The 11,439-nt window shown below is 36.6% G+C and overlaps 1 pseudogene; it reads right to left on the minus strand.

Annotated features, from left to right (window-relative positions):
• The window catches only part of LOC132660658 (dynein axonemal assembly factor 11-like), a 29,902-nt pseudogene extending 18,772 nt beyond the window's left edge, over positions 1-11,130 (minus strand).
• Positions 11,131-11,439: the final 309 nt, after the last annotated feature.

Genomic DNA, 11,439 nt, shown 5'->3' on the forward strand with positions numbered 1-11,439 from the left:
TTGTGAGGTATAAGGAAAGGGGACAATTAGAGAAAGGAAATAGTGGAAAAGATTGATAAGAATAACAAAAGTTCCCACAAATGAAAAGATTTTCTCTCTGGTCACAGAAAATTTGTGTGATAACTTTATGGTGGTTCATCTTGGATAGATCCCCCAAATTCCCTTCCTAGTATGTTTTTGGATAGGGTGGGCTATAAGAGATAGTATCTCACAAAAGTTGGAGGATGGAAGAGAAGAAATGGATATTTTATACCACACACACAACTTTTCCCCCTTATCCAATCAAACACTAATCCAGGTGTTGCCATGAAGAGATTTTGCAGATATAATTAAAATCCATAATCATTTAATATTACACTTTATGTTAACTATACTGGAATTAACATAAAAAATTTAAGAAAAGAAAAAAATCTGTAATCAATAGACAATAAACTTGAGAGATTATTTTGGGTGGGAATGACTGAATCAGAATTTCTCAAAAGAGGGCTTAGGCATTCCCTAGAGATAAAGAGAGACTTCCACTTACAAAGCAGAATCGGGAAGGAAGGAAGGAAGGACGAAAGAGTAGACAGATATGGGTATAAATCTGTATATACTGATGTATACACATTCCCATTATGCTTCTCTTTTTGAACCCTGACAAATACAACCACTTCAACAAACATTAATCCAACCAATTAATTTTGGCTGCTTGCTTTTGAAAGTCAGCCAATCAACAATGAACTATCTCTTAAAAATATGTCCCTGAATTTCAACCAGTTAACAACAGTGTCATCCTTCTATAGCGTCATAATTCTACAAATTATGTTTGCCTACTTACACGTCTAGAAGTAAAGTTAGCCAATCACTAAGCACCATGCTTCCCTGAATCCTTGTATAAGGATGACCTAATATATGACCTTGTACGCCTGACCAGCATAGCTCTCTCTTATTATAGCAAACAATAAAGTCAGCTTTGACTTTTTATTTCAGATATTGAGTGATGGCTTGACCATCTTTCAAATCCTACTACACACATTTATTAGGGCTTTCCAAAGAAATAAAGACAAATATATATCTAGATCTATACATATAGATACCTATAGATAGATAAATTTTTCATATACATTCATCACTTCCAGTTAGTCTCTATTTCCATTTCTAGTTTACTCCCAATAAATGACCTATATTCTAGCGTAAAGGTATAGGTAATGTACGATACAGACAATTTGATCATACACATAATGCCTTCTCTAATATTACTTGTCTTCTGTGATGCTTTTCATTCTTCAAAGGGTGTAGGCTTTTGAAAAGATATATATATATATATATATATATATATATATATATATATATATTTCAGATGAAAAAAATATATATAGGAATTTATTATAGGAATTTATTATAGGAATTCCAAGAAGTTCCAAGATCTGCAAGCTGGAGAAGGAGGAAAGCCAGTGGTGAAATTTAGTCCAAGTCCAAAGGCCTGAGAACCAGAGGAGCCAATGATATAACTTCCAGATGGAGTCCAAAGGCCCAAGAATCAGGAGTCCAAGAGTGTAAGTTTTAGGCCAAATCTTTTTTCTTTTTTTTTTTTTTTTTAAGTTTACTTATTTATTTTTGACGGGGACAGGGGCAGGGAGAGGGGAAGATAGAGAATTCAAACAGACTCCACATTGTCAGCAGAGAGTCTGACACAGGGCTCGAACTCACGAACCATGAGATCATGATATGAGCCAAAATCAAGAGTCAGATGCCTAACTGACTGAGCCACCCAGACCCCCCCTAGGCCAAGTGTTTAAACCCCAAAACCCGGAAACATTGATGTCTGAGTGCAGAAGATAGATATTCCAGCTCAAGCAGAGAGAAGACTTGCCTTTCCTTTACTTTTTTGTTCACTGTAGGGCCTCAAATGATGGGGTGATGTCAACTTGCATTGGTGAGGATGATCTCCTTTATTCAGCTTACAAAACTCAAATGCTAATCTCTTCCAGATACACCTCACAGATACACCCAGAAATAATGTTTGCCAGCTATCTGTTCATATGTTAGCTCAGTCAAGTTGACACAAAACCTTTCTGTCTCATGTCCTCCCCTTGTCTTCCTATGTATCTCCTTAAACTATATTTAATCTTCAAATAAATACAATAACAAGGTCATAATTTCACTTAAGATGATACAACTGTGCTGCATACAACTGACAACACACTTCCCCAGAAGAGGAGGTTAAGTCCCTAACTGATGTTTACTCTTCTCTTAATATCTCCTAACTTAAAAATGATGATGAAAAATTACCAATACTTAATACTGATATAAAGTCAAGTATTCTTATGTTACATGGTAAGATAATAAGAGAAATAAGAGAACAAATAAGTTTGCTTATTATATTTACATATAAACATGCAAATGTATTCATAAAGAAAATAAGGAAGAAATACTCATGACAATTATAGTCTTTTTTTCTGGCAATTGATCACATGGTCATAGATGGTATTTATCACTAATTTCTGCTACTCATTCTGTTATCCCTTTGCCTTCAGCAAGCATTTAAACTGGTCATTGTCCTTTAACTGGTAGGATGACCCAAACTCTCCTCCCTGAAGGGTCTGGATTGCATCATTATAGTTTCTCATTAGCCTTAATCACAGGGCATGTAACACAAAGAGATTACCGAAGGGCTCTCCCAAATTCCAGACATACCCTTCCTTACCCTCATTATGGAGTAGTTTTTCAATTTCCTCTTGGTGCTCAGGATCACTCACCTTAGTCAAAACACTGTAACTCCCTTTATTTGCCTGTTGATTAAGAGGCAGGAGGAAGTAGCTGGATGACAGTCCTAAATTCCAGTTCAATAAAATCATTGTTGTGTAGAAGCATTCTTCCCACTGCAGCTAAGGACTCTTGGTTGCAAAGCATAAAGTCACAAAAATAGGAAGCACAAATTGTGCCAGTGGATCACCAGGGTAACGGTGAATGGTACCACTTCCATCTTCATCTCTTAAACCATAAATCTCAACTACCAGAGAAACAGCACCGTGCTGGATGCTGATCTAGAGCATATACAGCCTTCTGGAAAACCCTGCTCCAGCCCTTCAAGCTATTACCACCTAACTCATACTGTAACCAAGTTTTTGGAAGCCATTTCACCATTCTGTCAAGCCAGCTGCTTCAAGATATTGGAGAACAAGGCTACAAATGAATCCATAAAGCATAAATCCATGCTGTATTTTTTTTCTATGAAGTGAGTTCTCTATTACAAAGAATGCAATGTAGAAAACCATAACAATGAATAAGACATTCTGTAAGTCACAGATCGTAGTTTTGACAAAAGTATTGCATGAAAGGAAGGCAAAACCATATCCAGAGTAAGTGTCTATTCTAGTAAGGACAAATGTTGCCTCTTCTATGTTGGAAGCTGTCCAATCTAATCGACTTGCCAGCAGATAGCTGTCTGATCATCCAAGAGAATGATGACATATTGGGGGGCTGAATATTTATCTCTGCTTCTAGTAGATTGGACATTCAGTGGTGGTTGCAGCCATCTCAGTCTTGTTAAGTAGAAGTCCAGATTGCTGAGTCCATGTATAACTTCCATCCCTGTCTCTATGGCATCTTTGTTCATGAACACATTGGGTGATGACAGGGATAGTTGAAGAAGGACTGGTATCCATAAAACAGGTCATCCTACCTACTAGGTTATGAAAGCCCTCTTCTACTAAGGTCATCCTCTGGTGAACAGTGCCATAAGACAGAAATATCTTCATGTGTTTTGCCCATTCAGAGAGGTCTATCTGCATATCTCTTACCCACATTTCTTTATCACCAATTTTCTAAACATGTTCCTTGCAAGCCCCTCGCCATCAGCCAAACCATTGGCTACAGCATTTTAATCAGTATGTGACCGCGTATCTGGCCATTTCTCCTTCCAAGCAAAGTGAACCAGGTTCAGGTCCCAAAGTTCTGCCCACTGGGAGAATTTCTTTCATCACTGTCCTTCAGGAATGCCCCAGAGAAGGGTTGTAGTGGGATACGGACAGCTGTCCGCTTTTGGGTGATGCCTACATGTTCTACAGAACCACCAATAAACAGGCCTTCTCTTCCTCTGTCAAATGATCACAGGGAATTTCCCATAAGACAATAGGTGCAGTCTGGGAGAGAAAAGCAGGAGCGGTGACCACAGACATTTGGGCCACTTTTTCATGTTACTAACTTATGCCTTTAGAGCCTACTCAGGCCTGTTCATTACAGAGGGCAAAAAGTTCCATGATCTGTTGTCTGGAAGCTGGAGAACCAGTGGTATAATTCATTCTGAGTCCAGAGGCCAGAGGACAAGGGGAGCCCAAAGGTATAAGTCCAGATCCAAGGTGAAGGTCTAAAAACCAAGAGGGCTGAAGTTGTAGAAGAGGGGAAGGTGGATGTTCCAGTTTACACAGAGAGCAAATAGAGTCTTCTTCCACCTTTCTGTTTTACTTAGTCTACCAATTCAAATCCTAATCTCTTCCAGAAACATCTTCACAGACATACCAGAAATAATCCTTTACTAGCTATCTGAACATCACTAATTCCAGTCAAGTGAACACATAAAATCAACTATCCCAACACATAAAAGTATATTATTTCAAAATCCAGTCAGTCCTCATAATCTGTATTGGAATAATCCACGATAGCTCCATGTTGCGTGGATACAACCTACTTCAGGTCCATTATTTGCCCATGAATGTTCTATGTGCTCTTTTTTAGCACTATTGAATTTTTAACTTTATACATATATTTTAAGGTTTAAAAAAATGTATTCAAAAAATAATGTACATTTAAGTGAATTCTCACAAAATATTTTGCTATTATTGTTTTCTTATATAGTAACCTACACACACTTATAAATAAGTATATTTTCTGGTAGGATGACTTAAAAAAAATTGCAAAACCAAGCAATGAAGAAAATAATCCATATCAAAGGGGCTTAGTAAAAGGTCTGAAACAAAATAATCATGTAATAAATTATTACTAGTACTACTATTATATTGTTAAATAAGAATAATTTCAATGAAAATAAAGCTGCTATATTCTGTGTCTTGACAGAGAAAACTCAGAGAATTCTTTCCTTTACAGTGACCAGAAGGAAGTAAGAAAGAATAACAATTTTTTCTAAAAGAATGCATATTTATTTTAAGAAGGCCATCAAAACTGCTTTAAATTCCAAGTGGAATTCTCAACATTAGCAAGGAAGGAAAAGTATCCATTTATTTCAAAGGAGAGTAAATATAGTGTCAGAGACACTTGAGAAAATCACTTCAAAATTCTAGTACACTATTTTACAATCACTTTTCAAACTACAATCACACTTAAGGAGAATTTTAAAGAAAGTAAAAGACTTCAATTAAGATCATTAATATTCTATTCAAGTTTAGTAGTCAACAATAATTTCTATGTTGATGTATTTAGCCCTTGATTCACTTGTAATATTTCTAAATAAGCTGAAATAGACCTGCAAATAACACAAAAGAGAAGGTAATTTAGTATCTGCTGAAGTAAGAAATTTTTTTAAATGTCAATTAAATGATTATTAAATGTCTTAATTTCTCTGCGATCATTATAGTCTCCAATTCATATAAGATAGAGTGTGAATAATAGAGCCATCTCACCATTTGACATTTTTTCTAAGCCATTAACACCATTTTTCCTGTTGAGATTACTCCCATCACACTGGGGAAAATACTATTTGCAAATAAATAACATGTCCTTTAAACCTCTATTGCTATGCAATTTAGGATAAGGAAATAAAGAAATTTATCTCAAAAAATATTAATGGGTCTCTACTAGATCTTATTTCAGATAAATTCCCATTACTTGCAAAGAGTTTTCTGATTTCTCTTAGGATAGTTTTAAAAAACATGATTATCTTTTTTCTTAGTGACAGATTCATCTGTCAAGCAGTATCCCCAGTGACGGTATATACACTGAATACCTTAAAAATAGACCAGAAGGAAAATCAAATGCAATCCCTTTTTTGCAAACTGGGTTCCTTTTAACTAACTTTTCTTCCTTCCTTGATGTTGTGGCTTTTAAAAAAGCTTTACAAAAGCAAATAACTGGTCTTATATTTTTCACGATTTTTTAAAAGAGCATTAATATCTTTATTTAGGCTCATGCCTAAGACCAGGGTATAAAAACATTCTAATGTGCAAATAAGTCAAGTTATTCACACAATCTTCGCCCTAAATATAGAACAAGTTCAGGTGTGAATAGTTTTATGATTTAAATACTCAGGGTATGTATTAAAATTCTTAACCTTTTGTGTTGATCCAGACCCAAATAAAGATTTAAAATAAGAGAGCCTAAAGGAGCACCAAAAAATAAGAGAGAAAGGAAGAACAACTGTGCTAGTATTAAATAATGTTGAACTTACTCTACTCATCATTTTTGTGTGCGTGTGTGTATTCTACCCAAACCCCAAACTCTTATGTATAAATATTATATTTGATTTCATGGAATGAGAAGAAACAATAGAGCAATGTGGAGCTGAATTTGAATGCAGATGGGTCAGACACTGAGCAAAGTCATTAGCCTTGAAAAACCTACTTTTTCTCATCTACAAAATGAGTGTAACAATGGCTATCTTATATATTTGCCATTAACGTTGTATGAGATAAACATTAACACTCCTGGAATGAGATTAATGGAATAGAATAAAGAGCCCAGAAATAGAACCACATAATACAGCCAACTGATTTTTTAAAAAGAAGGCCATGCAATGGAGAAAAGATAGACTTTTCAACAAATGGTTTTGGAACAACTGGACAACTGTTGCAAAAAAAAAAAAAAAAAAAAATCTGGACATGGACTTTACACCTTTCATAAAATTGACTCAAAATTCCATAGACCTAAATGCAAAATGCAAAACTATAAAACTTGCAGGATATAACAGGAGAAAATATAGGTTACCTTGGATTTGGCAAATAATTTTTAAATACACGCTGAGGTCATGATTTATGAAATAAGTAATTGATTAAGCTGGACATCATTAATATTAAGAACTTCTGCTCTGTACAAGACACTGTCACGAAAATAAGAAGACAAGCCACAAACCTGGGAAAAAATATTTGCAAGAGACATATCTAACAAAGGACTGCTATCCAGAATATACAAACAAGTCTCAACAAAAGGAAAACAAACAACTCAGTTTTAAAAAATGGGCAAAATATTTGAATAGCCCACCAAGGAAGATATACTGGTGACAAACAAGCATATGAAAAATATTCTACACTATACATTATTAAGGATTTGAAAATTAGAACAACAATGAGATTGTATTACACACCTATTAGAATAGACAACAAACAAACAAAAAACAAAAAAACACTGGCAATACCAAATGCAGATTAAGATGTGGAGCAATAAGAACTTTCATTCACTGATGGCTGGAATACGGAATATAGTGACATGGTACAGACACACTGGGCTTTGTTTGTTTGTTTAGTACACACATTTTGGAAGACAGCTCGGCAGTTTCCTATAAAACTAAACATACACGTATCAAAAAATCCAGCAATCCTGCTCCTCGGTATGTACCTAAATGAGCTGAAAACTACGTCCATACAAAAAGCTACACACAAATGTTTATAGCACCTTTATTTGTAATTGCCCAAACTCAGAATCCACCAAGATATATATACTTCAGTAGGTAAATGGATAAATAAACCATGGTATGTCCAGACACTTGAAAACCATTCAATGCTAAAAAGCAATGAGCTATCAAGCCATGAAAAGACATGAGGAAACATTCATGCATCTCAGTAAGTGAAAGAAGCCAATCTGAAAAGACTATATGCTCTATGATTCCAACTATATGATATTCTAGAAGAGGCAAAACTATGGAGACCGTAAAAAGACTGGGTGGTTGCCAATTCTATATGACATTGTAATTGTGGATATATGTCAAGATACATTTGTCAAAACTCATACAATGTACCAAAAATGAACTTTAATGTAAACTGTGGACTTTGAGTAATAATGATGAATTGATGCAGGTTCACTGATTGTAATGAATGTACCACCTTTGTACAGGATGTTGACAGTGGGTAAGGCTGTGTATATGTGGGGACAAGGAATATATGAAAACTCTCTTCTTATGTGGATATAGAAACTTTCTACTAGAAGATATCATTTGGCTCATTTATTTGTAGGAAGGAAGAGATTATGATTTTCTTTGAGAGAGACCATAGACATGGATCATCTTTCCAAATTTAGGAAAGTTTGCAGTCTCGGGGCGCCTGGATGGCTCAGTTGGTTAAGCGTCCGACTTTGGCTCAGGTCATGATCTCATGGTTCGTGAGCTTGAGCTCTGCATCGGGCTCTGTGTTGACAGCTTGGAGTCTGGAGCCTGCTTTGGATTCTGTCTCCCTCTTTCTCTGTCCCTCCCCCACTCATACTCTGTCTCTCTGTCTCTGTCTCTCTCTCTCTCAAAAATAAATAAAACGTTAAAAAATTTAAAAAAAGGAAAGCTTTGAATCTCTAATCTCAAAAAGGCATTATGAATTTTCAGTTCAGTATTATTTGTATGGTTTTCATGGGCAATTGGCCTTTTGCTGATATGCCTTTAAGTGTTAGTGTAACAAAAAATGTAGAAGAATGCAATAAATATTTGATATGAGGAATATTGCGAATGGGAAGCCAAGGAAGGACAGGGAGAAAGTGGAGGGAACCAAGAGCAATGGTTTCTAAGCAAGAAGATTGTCCCCCCAAAAAAAAAACTTTGCCTCAGTTGTGCTGGAAGGCAAGCTATCCCAGCCTGAGTGGCAAGGCCCGGGCTGTGGATGGATTGGTGACTGCAAGGCGGCCTACCGACAGTGAAGCTTCTTGTACTCCCGCTTTTAGGTAATTTGGCTTTATTAAAGTACCTCGGGTATTGTCTGTTAGGGAATTGTCCTCGGTAGGCCTCCTGGGAAAAGAACCATTAGGGAAGAAAACGAGGTTACGCAAGAAATTGTGCGGCCTTACGTTTAGCTATCCCCTATGGAGACTCCTCTACTTACAGGAAGGATAGCCTCATACATTTGCCAGCAACGAGGGCCTGTAAAGGAGACATATATGGATCTGAAAGCCTCACTCCAGCAACTAAGGAGTGTATCTCTGGGCACAGGTGACTTCAACCCCTAGGCCCACCTGGCCCCCTGGAGGCATTCCAGATGATGACTGAACCTAGTCGGTTAAGGTACAGAATGGTTCATTAGTTCCTAGGAGCATTGTCTCTCTGAGAACGTGTGAGGCATGGGTTTCTAAGGCCCTATTGGCCCCTTCCCGGCACCTCAGACTGAGGCAAACACATTGTTCTTCATGTGGTTAGGAGGTCATGTCCCTGTAACTGTTCCACTTGAGGCATCGAGAAATGGAGGGCCTTTCACGAGAACAGCAAAGCAAATGCTTTGCAGATTATAGATAAACGCAGATGTATAATGGAATAAGGTAAGAAATTAATCAATAATCAAAGGGTATGTGGGAACTTTATGAGAAAATCGCCATGTTATTTCTTAAACATGTAGGAACATTTTTAAAACTAGGCGATGTTAGAAAAACATAGATGATGTATGCTACAAGGAAATCACTAGCATATATAATGCCACGTTTGCTACAATAAATTGGCCAGTTCAACACACTGCTGTTGTCTGTGTCCATTTTTATTTTTTGTTTTTATTTTATTTTTGTTTTATTTTCACTTTTTCGCCGACACCGTTCATCCTTCGGGAACCCCTGGACCTGCTGGAGCTGGACTCTGGCACAGTTGGGCTGAGTAAGAATACTACAGTATTCCCATGTACAGCAATATTTAATACTCCCAAGATGTAGTAAAATTGAAGTCTTCACAAGCCATCAGTCTAATACATAAACCGGAGGATCTTATTATACACAGAGCTCTCACCCAATTATCAGTTTCCCTGGGAGTATGACTCATGTCCTATGGCCTTATTTTTTTAACTATCTGTCAACCCCTGAGAACCAATGATTGCTAGTGTCCTCCTAGCAAATGTAAGATCAAGGGCATCCACGAATAGTAAGTGACAGGGTCCATATTTGTTGTTGGGAGTTCACCTGAGAATGCTAGAGAATTTCATACTGTCAGTATGAATACAGATACCAGGTGAAGAAACAGCAAAGAACCTAAATGAGAGTTCACAAAACATAGCCAACTTTGTACGGGGCAGAAGCTCACTCCAAAAACTGGTGATATAAGCATGGGTAAGAAAATGTGCTCTTTGGGAAAGGAGTACTGTATATGGATTGTAATTACAGCTCTAAGACTTATTAATTGATGTCTCTATTCACTCAATCAAGAAGGTATGTTCAATGTTCTACCCACTTGATTAGGTGACTTTGAGATAATATTAATTACCTTTCTAATATAGTTTAGAAGAAGGAGTTAATAATATTACCTGCCTTAATCAGTACAGTTGAAAAAATTAAGTGATACAATATGTTGTCAACCTCTGAAAAATACATACCGTGAACATGATAGCTATTATTAAATAATAATAGCCAGGTTTTCTTTTGTTGTGGTACATACAATTCACATGTAATATTTGTCTTTCATAACCTGAATAATTCACATGCAAACTGCATTTTTTCCCAGTGATGAAAAATCACAATCTCTTCCCCAACTACCTGAAATTGAAAGACTTACTACATTTTGATACTCAGAATTAGCCAAAGTTCTTTTAATTTTGTGGAGGAGCGAGGTGTGGTCAGTTGTTTATTAGCATCCAAGCCCAGCACATACCATATTAAGAATGCCACAGTTGGAAACCAAAGTCCTAGGAAACCAAACTCTAGGCTATTGGGAAACAAAAGGAAGTGAAATTAAAGATTACAGGCTGACTGGTTACTAAACTGCAGAACACTCCTTGTACCAGAGATGAAATGATTCAATTCAATTCTACTGCAGAATGATGTGAAAATGAAACTGATGGGAAAGCAAATGGAAACAGCTGTGTTTTACTGCAACACAGGCAGTCTGCACATTTTGCTGCTTATTTATAATGAAAACGGAAATTGTAAGTGACAGGTTGAGGGTAGTTTATAAAGCAAACATTTTGAAGCCTTGGAGGTGCTATTGCTTTATGAAAGGCAACCAGCTGACTCACCTTTTCCATTATGCATGGTCACTGAAGTCTCTTACAAGGAATGGAAGCACAACATTTTCATATCAAAAGGAAAGTGCTTGGGTCTATAGTAAAACAAAATTTTGTAGAGCCCAAAGTGTATGTTATGATTTTCTAAATTTTAATCTAGAATACTGATCAGAGCATATCTGGTTTGGAAGCTTTGGAAACCAGAACGTGGACAACATGGTATCTTCTGCCTATGAAATGAAGTGTCCAAAAGTAAGCATAACAATGCTGATGCCATGGTTCAATGGTCTGGATAGTGATACGGGAAAGTGCTACGTTTTCTTCTTCCCATGTGGAT

Source organism: Panthera onca, chromosome D1 (genome assembly GCF_046562875.1).
Source record: "Panthera onca isolate mPanOnc1 chromosome D1, mPanOnc1 haplotype 2, whole genome shotgun sequence".
NCBI lineage: Eukaryota > Metazoa > Chordata > Mammalia > Carnivora > Felidae > Panthera > Panthera onca.